The sequence below is a fragment of the Oncorhynchus keta genome, chromosome 36 (genome assembly GCF_023373465.1).
Source record: "Oncorhynchus keta strain PuntledgeMale-10-30-2019 chromosome 36, Oket_V2, whole genome shotgun sequence".
Classification (NCBI taxonomy): domain Eukaryota; kingdom Metazoa; phylum Chordata; class Actinopteri; order Salmoniformes; family Salmonidae; genus Oncorhynchus; species Oncorhynchus keta.
This window is the reverse complement of record NC_068456.1, coordinates 26,726,968-26,740,193: the sequence shown is the minus strand read 5'-3', so window position 1 is coordinate 26,740,193 and position 13,226 is coordinate 26,726,968. Positions and strand designations below refer to the sequence as shown.

At 46.9% G+C, this 13,226-nt stretch overlaps 1 protein-coding gene across 1 annotated transcript in view; it reads right to left on the bottom strand.

Annotated features, from left to right (window-relative positions):
* Positions 1-13,226, bottom strand: part of LOC118369854 (leucine-rich melanocyte differentiation-associated protein-like) — a 522,398-nt gene that overhangs the window by 439,595 nt on the left and 69,577 nt on the right. The window lies entirely within an intron of this gene.

Genomic DNA, 13,226 nt, shown 5'->3' with positions numbered 1-13,226 from the left:
TTTTTATACACAGGCCTAGGCTACACTACACACTGATCTGATCTGCTTTTTATACACAGGCCTAGGCTACACTACACACTGATCTGATCTGCTTTTTATACACAGGCCTAGGCTACACTACACACTGATCTGATCTGCTTTTTATACACAGGCCTAGGCTACACTACACACTGATCTGATCTGCTTTTTATACACAGGCCTAGGCTACACTACACACTGATCTGATCTGCTTTTTATACACAGGCCTAGGCTACACTACACACGGATCTGATCTGCTTTTTATACACAGGCCTAGGCTACACTACACACTGATCTGATCTGCTTTTATACACAGGCCCAGGCTACACTACACACGGATCTGATCTGCTTTTATACACAGGCCTAGGCTACACTACACACTGATCTGATCTGCTTTTTATACACAGGCCCAGGCTACACTACACACTGATCTGATCTGCTTTTTATACACAGGCCCAGGCTACACTACACACGGATCTGATCTGCTTTTTATACACAGGCCTAGGCTACACTACACACGGATCTGATCTGCTTTTTATACACAGGCCTAGGCTACACTACACACGGATCTGATCTGCTTTTTATACACAGGCCTAGGCTACACTACACACGGATCTGATCTGCTTTTTATACACAGGCCTAGGCTACACTACACACGGATCTGATCTGCTTTTTATACACAGGCCTAGGCTACACTACACACGGATCTGATCTGCTTTTATACACAGGCCTAGGCTACACTACACACGGATCTGATCTGCTTTTATACACAGGCCTAGGCTACACTACACACGGATCTGGTCTGCTTTTTATACACAGGCCTAGGCTACACTACACACTGATCTGATCTGCTTTTATACACAGGCCTAGGCTACACTACACACTGATCTGATCTGCTTTTTATACACAGGCCTAGGCTACACTACACACGGATCTGATCTGCTTTTTATACACAGGCCTAGGCTACACTACACACGGATCTGATCTGCTTTTTATACACAGGCCTAGGCTACACTACACACGGATCTGATCTGCTTTTTATACACAGGCCTAGGCTACACTACACACGGATCTGATCTGCTTTTTATACACAGGCCCAGGCTACACTACACACGGATCTGATCTGCTTTTTATACACAGGCCTAGGCTACACTACACACGGATCTGATCTGCTTTTTATACACAGGCCTAGGCTACACTACACACTGATCTGATCTGCTTTTTATACACAGGCCCAGGCTACACTACGTACTGATCTGATCTCATACACAGGGCCCAGGATATGCTACACACATCTTATCTCATACACAGGGCCCAGGCTACGCTACACACTGATCTGATCTCATACACAGGGCCCAGGATATGCTACACACTGATCTTATCTCATACACAGGGCCCAGGCTACGCTATGCAATGATCTTCTCATACACAGGGCCCAGGATATGCTACACTGTGATCTTATCTCATACACAGGGCCCAGGCTACGCTACACACCGATCTTCTCATACACAGGGCCCAGGATATGCTACACTGTGATCTTATCTCATACACAGGGCCCAGGCTACGCTACACACCGATCTTCTCATACACAGGGCCCAGGATATGCTACACTGTGATCTTATCTCATACACAGGGCCCAGGCTACGCTACACACTGATATGATCTGCTACCACACACACAATGGCTGTTTTTATCCAGCTATCGTTAAATATATACAATCAATGTTATACAGCTCAGTATATGTGTGGATTAGTTTGGTGCCCATGCTTTGAGTGTGTTTCGGTATCGGTGTGTGGATAGAAAATTTAACTCAATCTAATCATATCAAATCAGAATTTTAATTTGATTTGAATCAGGTAGTGAACATTTGAGGTTACTGACAATGGTCAGTGTAGTATAGAATCTTGAACAATAACAACTAAGACAGCATTTGCAGGTCCTGATACAAGATTCCCAACACATCTCTTCAGCTCAGAGGAGATGTGCTCCTTTGCACCACTAATGTTCCCTATAGGCATGGTCCTCTCTCTCTCTCTGTATGTGTTCTTAGTGATTGCTTATTTATAAACAGAAAGCAGAGGTTGAACTGCACTGAGCAGATGTTTCCTAATATAAATGTGGGCCTTGCTCTGCTTTGCTTTGGGTTGGGCTGCTCTGGGCTGGGCTGCTGTGCTCTGGGCTGGGCTACTTTGGGCTGCTCTGCTCTGCTTTGGGCTGGGGTGCTCTGATCTGGACTGCTGCTCTGCTCTGGACTGCTTTGGGCTGGGCTGCTCTGGACTGCTGCTCTGCTCTGGACTGCTCTGATCTGGACTGCTGCTCTGCTCTGGACTGCTCTGATCTGGACTGCTCTGCTGCTCTGCTCTGATCTGATCTGGACTGCTCTGCTGCTCTGGGCTGGGCTGCTCTGATCTGATCTGCTCTGATCTGGACTGCTCTGATCTGGACTTCTGGGCTGGGCTGCTGCTCTGGGCTGGGCTGCTCTGATCTGGACTGCTCTGCTGCTCTGGGCTGGGCTGCTCTGATCTGCTCTGCTGCTCTGGGCTGGGCTGCTCTGATCTGGACTGCTGTTCTGGGCTGCTCTGATCTGGACTGCTCTGATCTGGACTGCTGCTCTGCACTGGGCTGCTCTGATATGGACTGCTCTGCTGCTCTGGGCTGGGCTGCTCTGGTCTGGACTGCTCTGCTGCTCTGGGCTGGGCTGCTCTGATCTGGACTGCTCTGCTGCTCTGATCTGGACTGCTGCTCTGCGCTGGGCTGCTCTGATCTGGACTGCTCTGATCTGGACTGCTCTGATCTGGACTGCTCTGATCTGGACTTCTGGGCTGGGCTGCTGCTCTGGGCTGGGCTGCTGCTCTGGACTGCTCTGATCTGGACTGCTCTGATCTGGACTGCTCTGATCTGGAATGCTCTGATCTGCTCTGATCTGGACTGCTCTGATCTGGACTTCTGGGCTGGGCTGCTGCTCTGGGCTGGGCTGCTGCTCTGGACTGCTCTGATCTGGACTGCTCTGATCTGGACTGCTCTGATCTGGACTTCTGGGCTGGGCTGCTGCTCTGGACTGCTCTGATCTGCACTGCTCTGCTCTGATCTGGACTGCTCTGATCTGGGCTGCTGTGCTCTGGGCTGCTGTGCTCTGCTCTGCTCTGATCTGGACTGCTGTGCTCTGGGCTGCTGTGCTCTGCTCTGATCTGGACTGCTCAGCTCTGCTGTGCTCTGGGCTGGGCCCTGCTATATAGCTGGCAGCTCTCCCCTGGTGCTGAAGGAATAAGCAGCACAGCTGTCTCTTCCCCAGGATGATGCAGTGCACTGCTCCCTGACACGACAGCATCACTTAATCTTAATGTCCGCTCCTCCAGCGCAGACGCACAGGACAAAGCCAATCAGGATCACATGCCACAGGGACGGACCCCGCTGCCTGGGCCGGGACTCTCTCACCCTCACAGGACCATTAATCAAGCCCAGACAGCCCAGGCCAATCTTACCCCACTGCTGCCACAAAGCTTCTCTGCTTTACTCTACAGTATTCTCTCTCACACTCTCTCTCTCATTCTCTTTCGATCTGTCTATTCTCTCTCTCTCTCTCTTTACCACACACTTACTCGCTCATTTGCTTTCTCTACTCTCCTCTCGCTTTCTTTTCCTTCTCACACACACCTGGACAGGTCTGAGATTAGGGTTGTGATGTATAGGAGAGGAGAGGGCCGGCCAGCATGCAGGAGCAGCACATTATGCAGAGCCTTGTATTGGGAGGGAGGGAGGGAGGGAAAGAAACAAGTATCGACTTCTTACACCTTATTTCTGTCACAGGCCACCTATTTGTTGTGGGATCTGTAGTCCAATATGACCTGAAGCCTTGAGGAGAGCATGGACAGCTGTGTGTGTGTGTGTGTGTGTGTGTGTGTGTGTGTGTGTGTGTGTGTGTGTGTGTGTGTGTGTGTGTGTGTGTGTGTGTGTGTGTGTGTGTGTGTGTGTGTGTGTGTGTGTGTGTGTGTGTGTGTGTGTGTGTGTGTGTGTTAATGACTAGTACTCATTTAGACAAATTACTCTGTAGATATTCATCATATAAGACATAACTACTACTATTATAAAACGAATTCCATTGGAAAAATACATACGTAGCCATAATCCTGATCATCTGCAGTACAGGGTTTTATTTCAATATCTGTCTCATTCCATCCATTCACAACCTAGCGTCATAATCTAATAAATTATCCAGGATATACGATATGCTCTGAGCACCAGTGGTCATTTAAACATGGTGAAGTTGTTTCTGCCGGGTAATGGCTGTTGGCAACAATACAATCTACTGCTGGGGCCCTTGGAATGAGCCGTTTGTGTGTGTGTGTTTCTAGCAATGTTAAATTTGGAACATTCGGCCGTGGAGAAGCAGACCTCTGGTATGTCAGCCTGATGAGTGATCACAATCAGAAGGTTTTCCATCTAAACAAACCTCCTTCACTCCCACTCTGAAGGAGTTCAAACAGACAAAAACATGATTCGGACATGATTCTTGACTATGGGAAACTGTTGCCAGATTGGGCCGACGGGGCAATATACTGTACAGTATTGTGTTCTGGTGTATTCTGTCACTGGGGAACTAATGATGCGGAGACAGAACGGGGCTAGAAGACATCTCGCTCTCAGGAAGAGAAGCATGCTGCCAACATAATGCTGTGTCCCAGTCCACTGGGGAGGAACATGAAGACAGACAATATTAACTGGGGCAATTAAAACACACGCACACAGGATTTCACCCTATTGTCTGTCTGTCTGTCTGTCTGAACTCTCTCTCTCTCTCTCCCTCCCTCTCCCTCCCTCCCTCTCCCTCTCTCTCCCTCTCTCCCTCTCTCTCCCCTCTCTCTCCTCCCTCTCTCCCTCTCTCTCTCCCTCTCTCTCTCCCTCTCTCTCTCTCTCTCCCTCTCTCTCCCTCTCTCTCCCTCTCTCTCCCTCTCTCTCCCTCTCTCTCCCTCCCCTCTCACTCTCACTCTCACTCTCACTCTCCCTCTCACTCTCCCTCTCACTCTCCCCCTCACTCTCCCCCTCTCCCTCTCTCCCTCTCCCTCTCTCCACCTCCCTCTCTCCACCTCTCCCTCTCCCTCTCTCCACCTCTCCCTCTCCCTCTCCCTCTCACTCTCTCTCCCTCTCTCTCCCTCTCTCTCCCTCTCTCGCTCTCCCATTTGGCACCGTCCCATAGTGTCAGACGACAGAGGGGACAAAGCCCAGAGCCATCTGTGGTGGTAACTGCATGGTGAAATATGCTCGGTTTCAGGTCCAGTTCTTAGTCAAGTCCATATCATAAAAGGATCGACGTAATTATGAATTCATCACAGATAGATTGTAAAACAGAGTTCAGGACAGAGACAGAGGAGACGAGATGCAGCTGGCAGTGTCGGGCCAGACACACACACACACAGGCATGCACATACGTAGTACACACACATGCGCGCACACACACACTACTGGACATATGGGCAATCCACATTAATAGAAAAGGGTCTGGTGGTTGTGCATACATATCTGTGCTCCAGAGGTAACCTTGATCCAGACCAGTGCTGTATAAGGCCAGAGCCCCAAATAGACTAGTTGAGGTTGAAAACACACACACACACAGTCTTGTATAACTAACCTTGTGGGGACACACAATTCAGTCCTATTCAAAATCCTATTTTCCATAAACCTAACATTAACCCAAAACTAGCTCATCAACCTAAGCCTAATCGTATAGAGGTACTGGGGGAATTCTGGTCCCCACAAGTATAGTTACACACGTCCACACTCACACACATCCACACTTCTACAGACATCATCTCCTATCCCGGGCCCTTAATAAAGGCCTGTCACATCCATAACGTTATTAATTAACAGTTCTCCAAGGTGAAATTTAATCAATCGCCGGCCTTTGACAGGTTAAGCAAATCACATGCGACGAGCCCTCTACAGTCGACTAACTGTAGCTAACACCCATGTGATCTGAGCCGCCTGTCTCTGAGTGAGCACTCAGTTCACACTCATTATGGTGGCAGAGCCTTCAGAAAATAAAGGGGTGTGAGAGGTTTTAATGCAGATTTAATTTCAACGAGACATATGGCTGTAGGACTAGAGCGGGTGACAGAGCGGGTGACAGGTACTGCCATGACTCCCCTGCATGGGGAATTAGAGGTATTAGAGGTACGAGAGGAATGAGAGTCAGAGGTACAGTGTCGAAAAGGCTCACATTTTTCAATTCTTTTAGTTAACTGTCAATTTAATTGCAGGCACCTCAGGAATAGAGACGTATAGAGATCATAAAGTATCAGTCCTCATGCTAATAATATAGGCTTTTGGGTAACAATACCTGGTTGTTTGTCTTTTAATTGAGTGCCATGGAGTAGTAAGTACAAACCTCTCCAGCATAAATCCCTTCTATTTCTATTATCCGAAATGAAGCATGCTGACACTTTAATGCTGCCAGCCAAACTGAAGCCAAACTGAAGCATGCTGACATTTTAATGCTGCCAGCCAAACTGAAGCATGCTGACACTTTAATGCTGCCAGCCAAACTGAAGCATGCTGACACTTTAATGCTGCCAGCCAAACTGAAGCATGCTGACACTTTAATGCTGCCAGCCAAACTGAAGCATGCTGACACTTTAATGCTGCCAGCCAAACTGAAGCATGCTGACATTTTAATGCTGCCAGCCAAACTGAAGCATGCTGACGCTTTAATGCTGCCAGCCAAACTGAAGCATGCTGACATTTTAATGCTGCCAGCCAAACTGAAGCATGCTGACGCTTTAATGCTGCCAGCCAAACTGAAGCATGCTGACACTTTAATGCTGCCAGCCAAACTGAAGCATGCTGACGCTTTAATGCTGCCAGCCAAACTGAAGCATGCTGACGCTTTAATGCTGCCAGCCAAACTGAAGCATGCTGACGCTTTAATGCTGCCAGCCAAACTGAAGCATGCTGACGCTTTAATGCTGCCAGCCAAACTGAAGCATGCTGACGCTTTAATGCTGCCAGCCAAACTGAAGCATGCTGACGCTTTAACGCTGCCAGCCAAACTGAAGCATGCTGACGCTTTAACGCTGCCAGCCAAACTGAAGCATGCTGACGCTTTAACGCTGCCAGCCAAACTGAAGCATGCTGACACTTTAATGCTGCCAGCCAAACTGAAGCATGCTGACGCTTTAATGCTGCCAGCCAAACTGAAGCATGCTGACACTTTAACGCTGCCAGCCAAACTGAAGCATGCTGACATTTTAATGCTGCCAGCCAAACTGAAGCATGCTGACACTTTAATGCTGCCAGCCAAACTGAAGCATGCTGACACTTTAATGCTGCCAGCCAAACTGAAGCATGCTGACACTTTAATGCTGCCAGCCAAACTGAAGCATGCTGACACTTTAACGCTGCCAGCCAAACTGAAGCATGCTGACATTTTAATGCTGCCAGCCAAACTGAAGCATGCTGACACTTTAATGCTGCCAGCCAAACTGAAGCATGCTGACACTTTAATGCTGCCAGCCAAACTGAAGCATGCTGACACTTTAATGCTGCCAGCCAAACTGAAGCATGCTGACACTTTAATGCTGCCAGCCAAACTGAAGCATGCTGACACTTTAACGCTGCCAGCCAAACTGAAGCATGCTGACACTTTAATGCTGCCAGCCAAACTGAAGCATGCTGACACTTTAATGCTGCCAGCCAAACTGAAGCATGCTGACGCTTTAATGCTGCCAGCCAAACTGAAGCATGCTGACACTTTAATGCTGCCAGCCAAACTGAAGCATGCTGACACTTTAACGCTGCCAGCCAAACTGAAGCATGCTGACACTAACGCTGCCAGCCAAACTGAAGCATGCTGACGCTTTAATGCTGCCAGCCAAACTGAAGCATGCTGATGCTTTAATGCTGCCAGCCAAACTGAAGCATGCTGACGCTTTAATGCTGCCAGCCAAACTGAAGCATGCTGACGCTTTAACGCTGCCAGCCAAACTGAAGCATGCTGACACTTTAATGCTGCCAGCCAAACTGAAGCATGCTGATGCTTTAATGCTGCCAGCCAAACTGAAGCATGCTGATGCTTTAATGCTGCCAGCCAAACTGAAGCATGCTGACACTTTAACGCTGCCAGCCAAACTGAAGCATGCTGACACTAACGCTGCCAGCCAAACTGAAGCATGCTGACGCTTTAATGCTGCCAGCCAAACTGAAGCATGCTGATGCTTTAATGCTGCCAGCCAAACTGAAGCATGCTGACGCTTTAATGCTGCCAGCCAAACTGAAGCATGCTGACACTTTAATGCTGCCAGCCAAACTGAAGCATGCTGACACTTTAACGCTGCCAGCCAAACTGAAGCATGCTGACATTTTAATGCTGCCAGCCAAACTGAAGCATGCTGACATTTTAATGCTGCCAGCCAAACTGAAGCATGCTGACACTTTAACCGGGACACCTGCATCAGCTCCTACCTTCACTCACTGCATTTAAAATAGGCAACCTGCCATATAATATGAGAGCTATTAGAGATATTGGAGGTAGAGGCATTAGAGGTATGAGAGGTATTGAAGGTATGAGAGTTATGAGAGGTATGAGGGAAATTGGAGGTATTGGAGGTGTGAGAGGTATTGGAGGTATGAGAGGTATTGGATGTATGAGAGGTATTGGAGGTATGAGAGGTATTAGAGGAAGAGGTATGAGAGGTATTAGAGGAAGAGGTATTAGAGGAAGAGGTATTAGAGGTATTAGAGGAAGAGGTATTAGAGGTATTAGAGGAAGAGGTATTAGAGGAAGAGGTATTAGAGGTATTGGATGTATGAGAGGTATTGGAGGTATGAGAGGTATTGGATGTATGAGAGGTATTGGAGGTATGAGAGGTATTAGAGGAAGAGGTATGAGAGGTATTAGAGGAAGAGGTATGAGAGGTATGAGAGGTAGAGGTATTGGAGGTATGAGAGGTATTAGAGGTATGAGAGATATGAGATGCACTAGAGGAACGAGAAGCACTAGAGGTACGAGAGGTATTAGAAGTAGCCGTATTGGATGAATGGGAGATATTGGAGGTATCAAATAAAATCACATTTTATTTGTCACATACACATGGTTAGCAGATGTTAGTGCGAGTGTAGCGAAATGCTTGTGCTTCTAGTTCCGACAATGCAGTAATAACCAACAAGTAATCTAGCTAACAATTCCAAAACTACTACCTTATAGACACAAGTGTAAGGGGATAAAGAATATGTACATAAAGATATATGAATGAGTGATGGTACAGAGCGGCATAGGCAAGATACAGTAGATGGTATTGAGTGCAGTATATACATGAGATGAGTATGTAAACAATGTGGCATAGTTAAAGTGGCTAGTGATACATGTATTACATAAGGATGCAGTCGATGATATAGAGTACAGTATATACGTATACATATGAGATGAATAATGTAGGGTATGTAAACATTATATTAGGTAGCATTGTTTAAAGTGGCTAGTGATATATTTTACATCATTCCCCATCAATTCCCATTATTAAAGTGGCTGGAGTTGAGTCAGTGTGTTGGCAGCAGCCACTCAATGTTAGTGGTGGCTGTTTAACAGTCTGATGGCCTTGAGATAGAAGCTGTTTTTCAGTCTCTCGGTCCCAGCTTTGATGCACCTGTACTGACCTCGCCTTCTGGATGATAGCGGGGTGAACAGGCAGTGGCTCGGGTGGTTGTTGTCCTTGATGATCTTTATGGCCTTCCTGTGACATCGGGTGGTGTAGGTGTCCCGGAGGGCAGGTAGTTTGCCCCCGGTGATGCGTTGTGCAGACCTCACTACCCTCTGGAGAGCCTTACGGTTGTGGGCGGAGCAGTTGCCGTACCAGGCGGTGATAAAGCCCGACAGGATGCTCTCGATTGTGCATCTGTAGAAGTTTGTGAGTGCTTTTGGTGACAAGACAAATTTCTTCAGCCTCCTGAGGTTGAAGAGGCGCTGCTGCGCCTTCTTCACAATGCTTTCTGTGTGTGTGGACCAATTCAGTTTGTCTGTGATGTGTACGCCGAGGAACTTAAAACGTACTACCCTCTCAGTAGTGTGCAGTGTGGTTGAGATTGCATCGTCTGTGGACCTATTTGGGCGGTAAGCAAATTGGAGTGGGTCTAGGGTGTCAGGGAGGGTGGAGGTGATATGGTCCTTGACTAGTCTCTCAAAGCACTTCATGATGACGGAAGTGAGTGCTACGGGGCGGTAGTCGTTTAACTCAGTTACCTTAGCTTTCTTGGGAACAGGAACAATGGTGGCCCTCTTGAAGCATGTGGGAACAACAGACTGGGATAGGGATTGATTGAATATGTCCGTAAACACACCAGCCAGCTGGTCTGCGCATGCTTTGAGGGCGCGGCTGGGGATGCCGTCTGGGCCTGCAGCCTTGCGAGGGTTGACACGTTTAAATGTTTTCCTCACGTCGGCTGCAGTGAAGGAGAGTCCGCATGTTTTAGTTGCGGGCAGTGTCAGTGGCACTGTATTGTCCTCAAAGCGGGCAAAAAAGTTATTTAGTCTGCCTGGGAGCAAGACATCCTGGTCCGTGACGGTGCTGGTTTTCTTTTTGTAATCCGTGATTGACTGTAGACCCTGCCACATACCTCTTGTGTCTGAGCCGTTGAATTGAGATTCTACTTTGTCTCTATACTGACGCTTAGCTTGTTTGATTGCCTTGCGGAGGGAATAGTTACACTGTTTGTATTCGGTCATGTTTCCAGTCACCTTGCCCTGATTAAAAGCAGTGGTTTGCGCTTTCAGTTTCACGCGAATGCTGCCATCAATCCACGGTTTCTGGTTTGGGAATGTTTTAATCGTTGCTATGGGAAAGACATCTTCAATGCACGTTCTAATAAACTCGCAAACCGAATCTGCATATTCGTCAATGTTGTCGCCTGACGCAATACGGAACACATATCCCAGTCCACGTGATGGAAGCAGTCTTGGAGTGTGGAATCAGATTGGTCAGACCAGCGTTGAACAGACCTCAGCGCGGGAGCTTCTTGTTTTTGTTTTTGTCTGTAGGCAGGGATCAACAAAATGGAGTCGTGGTCAGCTTTTCCGAAAGGAGGGCGGGGCAGGGCCTTATATGCGTCGCGGAAGTTGGAATAGCAATGATCCAAGGTTTTTCCAGCCCTGGTTGCGCAATCGATATGCTGATAAAATTTAGGGAGTCTTGTTTTCAGATTAGCCTTGTTAAAATCCCCAGCTACAATGAATGCAGCCTCCGGATATATGGATTCCAGTTTGCAAAGAGTCAAATAAAGTTTGTTCAGAGCCATCGATGTGTCTGCTTGGGGGGGAATATATACGGCTGTGATTATAATTGAAGAGAATTCCCTTGGTAGATAATGCGGTCTACATTTGATTGTGAGGAATTCTAAATCAGGTGAACAGAAGGACTTGAGTTCCTGTATGTTGTTGTGGCCACACCACGTCACGTTAACCATAAAGCATACGCCCCCGCCCCTCTTCTTACCAGAAAGATGTTTGTTTCTGTCGGTGCGATGCGTGGAGAAGCCAGCTGGCTGCACCGTCTCCGATAGCGTCTCTCCAGTGAGCCATGTTTCCGTGAAGCAAAGAACGTTACAGTCTCTGATGTCCCTCTAGAATGCTACCCTTGCTCGGATTTCATCAACCTTGTTGTCAAGAGACTGGACATTGGCGAGGAGAATACTAGGGAGTGGTGCACGATGTGCCCGTCTCCGGAGTCTGACCAGAAGACTGCTTCGTTTTCCCCTTTTTCGAAGTCGTTTTTTGGGGTCGCCGGCTGGGATCCATTCCGTTGTCCTTGGTGAAAGGCAGAATGCAGGATCCGCTTCGCGAAAGTCATATTCTTGGTCGTACTGATGGTGAGTTGACGCTGCTCTTATGTTCAGTAGTTCTTCTCGGCTGTATGTAATGAAACCTAAGATGACCTGGGGTACCAATGTAAGAAATAACACAAAACTGCAGTTTCCTAGGAACGCGAAGCGAGGCGGCCATCTCTGTCGGCGCCGGAAGTGAGAGGTAGAGGTATCAGAGGTATGAAAGGTATTAGATGTATGAGAGGTAGACGTATGAGAAGTATGAGAGATATAAGTATGACATGTATTGGAGGTATGAGAGGTATTAGAGTTACTAAAAAAGGTATGAGAGGTATTAAAGGAAGAGGTATTAAAGGAAGAGGTATTCGAGTTATTAGAGGAAGAGGTATTAGAGGAAGAGATATGAAAGGTATTAGAGGAAGAGGTATGATAGGTATTAGAGGAAGAGGTATTAGAGGAAGAGGTATTAGAGGAAGAGGTATTAGAGGAAGAGGTATTAGAGGTATTAAAGGAAGAGGTATTAGAGGTATTAAAGGAAGAGGTATTAGAGGTATTAAAGGAAGAGGTATTAGAGGTATTAAAGGAAGAGGTATTAGAGGTATTAAAGGAAGAGGTATTAGAGGTATTAAAGGAAGAGGTATGAGAGGTAGTGGAGATATGAGAGGTATTAGAGGTATGAGAGGTATTGGAGGTAGATGTATTCAGGTTAGAGGTTTTAAAGATATTGGAGGAATGAGAGGTATTAGAGGTTTTAGAGATATGTGAGGTATGAGAGGTAGAAGTATTAGAGGTATGAGAGGTATGAAATGTATATGAGGTATTGGAGGTATTAGAGGTAGATGTATTAAATATATTGGAGGAATAAGAGCTATTGGAAGTAGAGGTTTTAGAGGTATTAAAGATGGAGGTATTAGAGGTATGATAGGTATTGGAGGCAGGTGTATTAGAGGTATGAGAGGTATTGGAGGTAGAGGTATTAAATATACTGGAGGTTTGAGAGATTTTAGAGGTTTGAGAGGTATTAGGGGTAGAGGTATTACAGATATTGGAAGCATTAGCGGTAGATATAAGATATATATAGGTATATAAGAGGTATTGGAGGCAGGTGTATTAGAGGTAAGAGAGGTATTAGAGATAGAGGTAGAGGTATTAGAGGTATGAGAGGTATTAGAGTTAGAAAAATGAGAGGTATTGGAGGCAGAGGTATTAGAAGTAAGAGGTATTAGAGGTATTGAAGGTAGAGGTATGAGGGTAGAGGTATGAGATGTATGAGAGGTGTGAGAGGTAGATGTATTAAAGGTGGAGGTATTAAAGACATTGGAGGTATGAGAGGTAGGGGTATTGGAGGTATTAGAGATATTGGAGATATGAGAGGTATTAGAGGTATGAGAGAAGGAGGTATC